This window comes from Acomys russatus, chromosome 13, assembly GCF_903995435.1.
Source record: "Acomys russatus chromosome 13, mAcoRus1.1, whole genome shotgun sequence".
In the NCBI taxonomy this organism is placed as follows: Eukaryota; Metazoa; Chordata; class Mammalia; order Rodentia; family Muridae; genus Acomys; species Acomys russatus.
This window is the reverse complement of record NC_067149.1, coordinates 43,916,453-43,926,656: the sequence shown is the minus strand read 5'-3', so window position 1 is coordinate 43,926,656 and position 10,204 is coordinate 43,916,453. Positions and strand designations below refer to the sequence as shown.

The following is a 10,204-nucleotide window of genomic DNA, read 5'->3' as shown; positions in this document are numbered from 1 at the left end:
TACAACTCAGTGGACACAGAGAAGTGGAGCTGGTCCCTAGAGCCTTCACCAGTACTGTCTAGTGTTCCTGGCCCTGGAGGTACTTGAATGCTACCAAAGAAGAAATGTAAACAGCAACCCAGCTACAAACCCTTCCATCTACAGTGGTGTCCTGCCTGCAAGACACGCTAGTGCAATGGTGGCACAAAGCTGTGGGAGTAACCAACCAATATCTGATTTGACTCCACAAGATGGAACCCATACCCAACACTGCTTGGGTGACCAAGAACCCGAGACTAGATGGTCCAGGGACTCAGGGCAAAACCAAATACTACTGGGCCTTTTTCTTCTCTTTTTTAAAAAATTTGTCTTTGTAAATTTTAATTTTGTTTTACTCTTTTCTCTTTTCTTACTGTATATGTCCTTTGCATATATATATATATATATATATATATATATATTATGTCTTCTAGTTTTGTGTTTTTATGGAATTCCTGAGTGTTGGAAAGAGTGGGTCTCTGTGTCTATTAGCTCTTAAAACCACACATAAACCTATAATTATCCTAAAACTAAAAGTTTGTTTATTTATTTATTCATTTAGTGTGTGCCTCTGTGGGGGGGGGGGGAGAGAGAAAGGGGGTGCACATGCACACATTCCACATGGAGTATGCCAAGGCCGAAGGACAGTCTGCAGGAATCGCTTCTTTCCTTTGACCATGTGGGTTCCAGGGAACAAACTGAGGTCATAGTCTTCATAACAAGTGCTGTTAATTGAGCCATCTCACAAGCTTTCAAAAGTTTTGCACACTGAAATAATAGCCAGAATTCTATTCAGCATTTCCCAAAACACCACAAAGAAGTATGTGACTCATTATGAGTTCCATGGTCCAGAGAGATTCGAGGTGAGGCAGCTGGTAGCCTGTGAAGACAGAGTCCTTTAAATGTGAGATACACACAGGAAGCTAACAGGGCTGCCTGAATGGCGGACTTGTCTGTGAGGACAATGCGCACTACTCCGGCTGGATGTAAGACTGTTGGAAAGTACCTCATACACCTTACACTCACAGATGGCACTGCACACAGTCAGCACCACGAGAGGTCCTTGCTGTTACTTTTTGTTCAGAAATTCCTTTTTTTTTTTTTTTTTTGAGAAAGAAAAGACACAGATGAATTTGTCTCTTTGCAGCCATAATCCTTGGGATATTTTATAATCAAGTCTTTCTCTCAGGATATTTTATAATCAAGTCTTTTCCATACATAAAAAGGTTTTGTAACTCAACAGTCTTAGAGAGCCCTAAGTTTTTTTTAAATCAAATTATGCCTTAAGATAATTAATTTTCAAATAGCTATAAAAGAAAATGTATACTTAAATATAACACACAGAGAGAAAGAGAGACAAACAGACAGACAGACAGACAGACAGACAGACAGACAGGTCAAATACACACTATGCATATCGATAATCAAGTCTACTTTCCTTCGGTTCGGTCACCTTTACTACCAGCCACTTCTCCAGGGAACCTAAGAACTATAACTGTCTCAATTTTAACGCACTTTATTGTTAACTCGTGTGTGTGTGTGTGTGTACATATATATGTATGTATATATACACACATATATGTCTACTAAAATTTTATGATTGTGAGTTCTATTAATTTGTGGCATAAAATGGCAGCCAGAATTCTGCTTAACCTCAAATTTCACTGCCAGACACTTAAATTTACATTAACAGAAAACATGTAACATGAGAAGATTGAAACTGGTATGGGATCATCCCTTAGCAACATAGTTGTACAGGGCTTTGCAATCTAAATTCTAAGAAAAAGGATTTATATACTAGGAGGTTTTGTATTTTTGTTTCAAGAACCTACTGAAGCAAACTATTAATAATATGTAATATATCAAGATGGTGATAAATTTAAAGTGTGCATATCAATCATCCAAGTTACACTAAACCATGTTTCCAAGACAAATGGATTCACAGAGAGAAATAAATATGGTTATTATTGATTTATCTCAAATCCAATTCGTTCCTGAGATTTTAAATGTTGACTCCAGTAAATAAAGTGGTAAAGAAAAAATCTACCTATTTGTCCTTAAGTATCAAAAAATTCAAGCAAGTGAATGTATCATACACATCAAATATTGAATCTAACTGACAACTTAACTTTTAGCTTAATGGCTTTGTACGACTGTTATCTGTCAGCATCCTTTCAGGACCATTTCCAGAACCTCATGAATAACAAAACCCACGGATGCTCAAGACCCATATGTGAAGTGACACAAAATTTGCATAAAATCTTAACAACATTACTAAACCCTTAAATCATATACAAATTACTTATACTCCCTAAATGATATAAATGCCATGTAAGCATACGTGTTTCATACACACCTCCAAATACTTATCATCCCTGTTGTCTGAACCTGCAGACATATGATTCACAGAAACAATGGGGGGGGGGGCAAATGTTCTGTTACTATTTGTTATATTAATCCATTTATGGAGTCTCCATAAATGCTGTCTGGGTTGATGTAATATAAGGCCAATGAATAGAAATGAAGGAAGCCATTTGTGAGTCCAAGGTGCTGAGCAGTTTTTTTGTTTTCAATTTGTACATGGCATTGCAAGTCAGGGAGCATGGATCTGGTGTAAATGGCGTAACGGAGATCACCACACGGATACTGTAGGGAGTGTTTCCACTGTTGGGGCATTTCAGTTACATGACCAAGAAGACTCACCTTCCCAAGCAGCTGATATTACTTCTTTAAGTTCCCCCTGGACAGTGCACCCCTCAGAGCCTGGTGGACCTGCTTGTTGCGCAGGGTGTAGATGACAGGATTGAGAAGAGGTGTCACTACAGTGTTTACAAGAGCAGCCTCTCTGTTGGATTCAAGCCCATTCGCTTGCTTTGGTCTCAGATATATAAACACGCAGCTGCTGTACATCAGAGAGAGGACGATGAGGTGGGATGAGCAGGTGGAGAAGGCTTTCTGCCGATCCTTGGCAGATGGAAGCCGCATGATTGAGTTTAGTATGTTGCTATACGCAAACACAGCTGTAACGACCGACGTGAAAAGGATAAATGAAGCGATACCAAATGCCATTTTTTCAAGAGATTTGGTGTCTGAGCAGGAGAGATGAATTAAGGAGCCAAGGTCACAGAAGAAATGGGGGACAAGATTAGAGCCACAGAAAGACAGCCAGGAAAGCTCCAGAACCACACCAGTTATTAGGATGAAGGAAAGCACGTAGCTGAAGAAAACCAGAAGGAAACAGATCCTGGGGTTCATGATGGCTGGGTAGTGCAGAGGCTTGCAAATGGCCAGGTAGCGATCCAAGGACATCACAGCCATGTGGAAGAAAATTGTGGACCCGAGAAACAGAAAAGAAAAAGCTTGTACGATGCAAGGAGTGAAATGGATTGTCCTGTCCCCAAAAAGAAAGATTGCCAGGAGCTTCGGGATCACGGTGGAGATGAAACAGCACTCACAGAAGGAGAAACTTCTGAGGAAGAAGTACATAGGGGTCTGCAGGCGAGGGTCGGTCCAGGTGATGGCGATTATCAGCGTGTTTCCTGTGACCGAGGCCAGATACACCAGCAGGTGCACCAGGAAGAGGACCTTGCCCAGGTGCTGAGCCACGAGGAACCCCTCCAGCACAAACTCCAGGACTGTTGTCTCATTCCTCATCTCCATTCTTACCTCTGCTTATTTCTCCATCAACCCTCCTTGATCTGATAGGCAAATCTGCTAGCTCCAAACAAGTAAATAAGTTAATTGGTGGTCACTTCTTTTAAAGGCTGCTTACCCCAAGCAAGGGGCCTGCGTGGTCTGGACCAAGTCCTCAGTATGTATGGTACGGCTGTTGGCTTGATGGTTTTGTGGGACTCCTAACTAGGGGATCAGGCGCGTCACTCTTTTACGTGCTCTTGGGATTCTTTTCCTCCTATTGGGGTGCCTTGTCCAGCCTCGATATGAGGGCTTCTGCCTTGTCTCGTTGTACCTTGTTTTGTTGTCTTTGGTTGTTGTGTCTTGGAGGCCTGCTCTGTTGTGAAGGGAAACGAAAAAGGAGAGGAGATGCGGGCAGCTGGGAGGAGTTGAGGGCGTGGAAGCCGGGGTCGGTGTATTGTATGAGAAAAGAACCTATTGTCAATTTTTAAAAATCATTTGCCCTTATGAGTCGAAGAAGTCATATTCTAAGTTTAAAGTCATTTATAAAATACAAATGTGAAACATGAAGTTTGGTTTTGTGTTGATTTTCAGAATTATATATTCTTAAAAATATTACCTTTGGAAAATATCATATAAGATAAAGAATAAAAACCAAGAACCATGCTTTTTTGACGATGAAACATGTAAGTATCACACATCGCAAGTGTCACCCTACAGAATGCTAGTCTCTAGACAGCAGACTTGCACAATATGGAGCCCTCCTGTGTGCTGATTGTAGCCTCTGAACATAGTATTAAAAGGCTATGTTTTTACTATCACATTCCGTCACATATGTCACATATGTCATATCATATATAAACAGAGTCTGAGGGGGTTATTTCCCGCTTCCCAGAACAAGCTCAAATGCTTGCTCCCCAGGGATGCTCATAGCTACCCAGTGACTAAGATGAGAAGGAACTAGGTGTGAAGGTGACAGAATAGTTCAATGGCTTTGTTCAGGCACAGAGAAGAAAAATGCAATGTGTAACTCAGTGTCCTGTGCCTTCTACCAGCCTTGCAGAACAGTGGTGCCTGCTTCAGCTGTCCTTAACAAATCGTCCATGATCCTTCCCTCCCCAGAAACATTATTAATAAAATATTCTGCTGTGGTTGAATTAGATCACTGAATGCAGATTAACTTTTTAAGAGCCATTGCCCAACTACCTGCTCAATAGGCAAGAATCAGCATTTAAGGGGATTGGTGCTCTGGTGAAAAACTCATCACAAGTCAGTTTGTTTTAAAGTCTTGCTTGCCCAGATCTATGGCTTTAATTGTGCAGGACCACAGTGCTAGCTTGAACAGGACTAATCTCTGTTTCAAACTGTACATCCTACCTATGGCCATACATTTGCCAGAAAGTGGCTCCCAGCAAAGAGATGCTTTAGGTAGACTTTCCCTCTTGCAACAAAGTGAAATCTTTCTCCTAGGCAAAATAAATAATAATAATAATAAAATAAGTCTTATCAAGAGCTATATGTCTTTAACCTACAAAACAAATAATGCTTGCTTTATATTTCAAGTCACAGAAAATTATTATGTCTATTTATTTTTAAGAAATAAGGAAAGTTCTAAATCTGGGCAAAGTAACAGCTGTTCTTCCTCCTTGCATAAATCTGACTGGTAAATTCTAGACCCTTTGAGGCAATGCATAGAACCCAACCCACACTACCATTTGAGGGGCTAATCATTTAGAAATCCAGAACATATTCATATCAGCCCTATGGAATAGTTACCCATTCCACAGGCTGTGATAGCACACTCTTTTCATAAGGTGTATTAACTTTATATTGGTCCAGAAGACACAGATTAACAATAATGACATACCTGCCTGGCTGTAAATCCACTCAAAGAAACGTAAGGAAAGAGGACAATAAAAGGTAAATCTTGTTGATCTTGGAGGCCAGTAACTAATCTCTTGTCAACTGCTTATAGTAGGCCACTCTAGATAGGTGAAAATAATTGCAGTTGTAAATGAGAATACATTTATAGATCTTGTTTTATTATATACTATTATATACTACAGCAGGATGGTTTACTCCCATGGGTGATGCCACACAGGGTCCAAAAGGGCAAATCTCTAGGACATTCATTAGAGGAATAAGAGAAAAAGATTCAAAATAAAATGACAACATAATCCCAAGAGACATTTCATTGCTTAGTGTTAGAAATGGAAAAATTCAGGAGACTATTATAATTAACATTCTAGTGCACATGGCAACCTTGTGACCTCATTCTCAGAAATCTGTATGGTTCGCTGTGAAAATCTTTAGAGGTATATTTGTCACGTCTCCCAAAGTTACACGTGTGGGGAAACATCGAATTACAATGTACTCGTTTTACCCCATTTGTTTTTATTTTACGTGTAGTGTTTGCTTACACGTGTGTATCTGTACCATGTGCAAGCCTTGTGCCGGTGGGTATCAGAAGAGAGCCTCCTGGAACTGTAGCTACAGACAGCTATGATCGGCCACATGGATCCTGGGACCTGGACCAGGCTTGTCTGGAAGAGGACAAGTACTCTAAAAGGCTAAGCCATCTCTCCAGCCCCACCGTTCACCTACTTTAAAATGACGACATGTAAGTGTCCAGGTAGATTTCTACACAAAGGACAGTTATGTAACCACCTGTCAAACTCTAACATTTCCCACTTTGCTATACATTTCTTTGTCCTCTTACAGTAAAGAGCTCAACAACTGCTACAATTTCTACCATCAAAATCACTTTCGAGGGCCTGGAAAGGTGGCTCAGAGGTTAAGGGCACTGGGTGCTCCTCCAGAGGTCCTGAGTTCAACTCCCAGCATCCATATAACCATCTGGCTCATAACCATCTATGATGAGATCTGGTGCCCTATTCTGGTGTGCAGGCAAACATGTAGGCAGCACACTGTATACACAGTAAGTAAATAAATCTTTTTTTTAAAAAATCACTTTTGCCTGTTCATGACCATGGCACAGTAGGTGTCCCTGTTTTGCCTCTGTTACTCCTAGGGTGTCTGAGGTCCATTTATGCTATGCCAGTGTCTGACGTTTATTCTCTTATAGTCACCACAGTTTTCTATTCTCCTGCGAAGAACATTTCTGTCCAGTCTAGCTCCAGGCTACAGTGAGTCAAGATGCTCTGATTATTCTTCTCCCATATGATACATCCCTACAACACTTCCCGTCCCTTCACTCCTTCCAGTCCTCACCCCTCTTCTCCTCTCCCCCAGATTCACCGCCCCCCCCCCAATTAGCCCCAGAAAAGAGCAGGCCTCCCAGGGACATCAACCAAACACAACACAAAAAGATACAATAAGACCAGACACAAAACCTTCACATCAAGGCTGAGTGAGGCAATTCAGGAGGAGGAAAAGGCTCCCAAAAGCAGACAAAAGAGTCATAGACACCCCCATTGCCTCTGTTAGAAGTCCCCCAAAACACCAAGGCAACAGCCACAATGTATATGCAGAGGACCTAGAGCAGACCTGTGAAGCCCCCATAAAGCCTGTGTAGCTGATTCTGAAAGCAGTGTTCCCCAGTGTCCTGACCCCTTGGCTCCCACAATTCCTCTTCCTCCTCCTCCTCCTCCTCTTTCTTCTGCAGGGTTCCCTGAGCTCCAAGGGGAAGGACCTGATGGAGACCTCCAACCAGGGCTCTCTCTCTCTCTGCCTGTGTTTGGCTACAGTTCTCTGCATCTGCTCCCATCAGCTGCCAGAGGCAGCCTCTCTGGTGACCACTGAGTTAGGTAATGACCATAGCGAATATCATTAGGAATCAATTCACTGGGTCTTGGTTTTGTTTTGTTTTATGTTTCTTTTGTTTTTGTTATTTAGCCAGCTGTGCTTGGTTCTTCCCAAGCCCCCTGGGCTATTCAGCCTCTGGTTCTTCATCATCCCCAGGTAGCGTCAAGCAAGGGCTCCCTCTCCATGACATGGGCCTCAAATTAGACTAGTCTTTGGTGGACCACTCTCACAAGTTCTGTGCCTCCAGCTATGACTATTCTTATACAACTTGTTTGAAAACAGAAGGATGTGATGCTCTTGAGTAATTAACATTCACTTAACATGTACAGGTTCTACGTAATGGGCTGGATCGTTTGTACCCTGTACAAACTTACAGGGCTCATAACAGCACTTTTGAATATCATGTACTTTACCCATCATGACAGTCCACAGCGCTCACTTACACACCCACTGGCTATCTTCCTTTTATGCATCACTTTCTTACATGTGCAACTTTGTTTTCAAATCTAGATTCTGAATATGTGAGAACACGTGTAATGGTTGCATTGCCGAACATGGTGCTCTCCAGTTCCACTCCTGAAAATGGCATACATATCTTGCTTCCTGTTGGCGAATAAAGCATGATTGTATATACACGGTACACCTTGTTTTAGCCAGACATCTTCTGATGGACAGCTGGGATGATTCCATCCCCTTTTTATGGCTGGTAGTGCGACGGCAATCATGCATGTGCAGACATCTTTGTAGTACGCTAATCTAGTTCTCTTTAGGATTGTAGCTCGGAGTGGTATAGCTGGATCATCTGGTAGTTCTGTTTTTGTGGAGGTTTGTTTTGTTTTTAGGAAAAGGGCTCTTACTCTATAGCCCAGGGTGGCCTTGAATACACAACAATCCCCCTTCTTCATTCAGCTGAGTGCTGGAATTGCAGGTGTGAGCCACCACACCCCGCTTGCTTCTAGATCTTTCTCAGGAACACTCAGACTTATTTATTGAGCAAATGCAATACTTAAGTTCCTACCAAGTGTTACAAAAGTGCCATTCTTCCTGCATCCTCACCAGAATTGGTTGTTTATCTGGTCATTGCCAATATAATGTGAATGGCATGGGATCTCCATGTGGTTTTGGTTAATAATTTCCTGACGCTAAGGATAAGATATTGGAAGTTGTTTTCATATATTTATTGGCCATTTGTGTTTCTTCTTTTTTGAGATGTACTCGCTCAATTCATTCGTCATCTGTTCACTTAGAGTTTCTGTGACAGTTTGACTTTTTTTTTCCTCTTCTGTTGGGAGGAGAATTTAAGCTCTGGAATCAGACCCAGACATATTTGAATCCTAGACCCAGTAGCAGTGGGTGTGTTAGAATTTTCTGGCAAAACAGAAACTGTGGGCAATATAGTGTGGAAGAATGCCTTTAGTAGGTGTAGCAGTTGTCAATAAAGCACTGTTCAGCCAGTCAGCTGGGTAGAAGGACAGGCAGTGGAAGGCAGAGCTTTGAAGGGAGGTTGGAAGGGCCTGTCGCTGGACAGTTGACAGCTGGAGAGAGAAGCTGCACTGAGGAGGATCAGATCGGCAAGTGATTGGGATATATGTAAGCTTTGAGGCCATAGAATTAGAGTAGTTTAGTTTAGTTTACTAGTAGAATAGTAGTAGTTTAGATTCTGCCCAGCATAGTGCTTGCAGCTTTAAAATACACCACAGTCTCATTGTATCCTAGACCATACAGTTAATTGCAACAATATAGCACAAACATAAACAGAACATATAGAGAGCATCTACCACCTATCTGTGTCTATTATCTCAATCTATTATCTCTGGCATCTGTCTCCCATCTGTCAGCAGTTTGACTTTCTGAACCCTTCATATATTCTCAATGCTCATCCCCCATAAGATATACAGATGACAATTTCTCCTATTCTGCGGGCTGTCTTTTCACTCCATTAATTCATTCCTTCATCATATTGAAGCTTATAAATTTGATGAGATCTCACTTGCCAATGCTTGCTATTATCTCCAGGAATATGGGAGTACTTCTCAGGAGTTTTTACCTCTCCCTATATGTCAGTGTTTTCTCCTAGCAGTTTCAAAGTTTCAGGATGTCTATGGAGGTCTTGGGAGAGACACAGATGTAGCTTCATTCTTCCTCATGTGGAAATCCAGAGACTGTTTTCTCCAGTGTATGTTTTTGCCGCCTTTGTCAGAGTTGGGTTGTGGTCATATGAGTTAATTTCTGAGTCATCTATTTCATTGGGCTATGTGTATATTGTTTGCTCATGCTGTGCTGTCTTATTGTGGTTGTTCTGAAGTCTAATTTAAAATTCACTACTCTGGTGCCTCCAGCGTCACTCTTTTGGCTCAGAACTGCTTCCATTCCAGGGAATTGCTCCTCAGTGTTAATTTGAGGGTAGTCTTTAACTTTCTGCAAGGATGTCAGTGAAATTTTCAGAAGAATTGCATCAGGTTTGTATATTTTTTTGTAATGCAGAAAAATGTCACAATATTGGTTTGACTGGCTCAGGAGCATGAGTAGTCTTTCTATTCTTTAGGGTCTTCATTTTGTTTCTTTTGACATTTTGATGTTTTTGCTGTAAATGCTTTCATTCCCTTAGATTTATTCATAGGTATCTGCAAAGCTATTGTCATGGCACTATTTTCATGCTTGCTGTCTCAGCGTGATTATTACTGAGGTATAGAAAAGCTACTGGTTCTGTATGCTTATTTTTGTGTCTGGATTCTTTGCTAAAAGGGTTTATCTATTCTAAGAGTTTCGTTGTTTAGTCTTAGGATCC

General features: G+C 41.3%; 1 pseudogene; it reads right to left on the bottom strand.

Moving 5' to 3' along the window:
* Positions 1–2,739: 2,739 nt before the first annotated feature.
* Positions 2,740–3,702, bottom strand: LOC127197329 (olfactory receptor 6C75-like; annotated as a pseudogene).
* Positions 3,703–10,204: the final 6,502 nt, after the last annotated feature.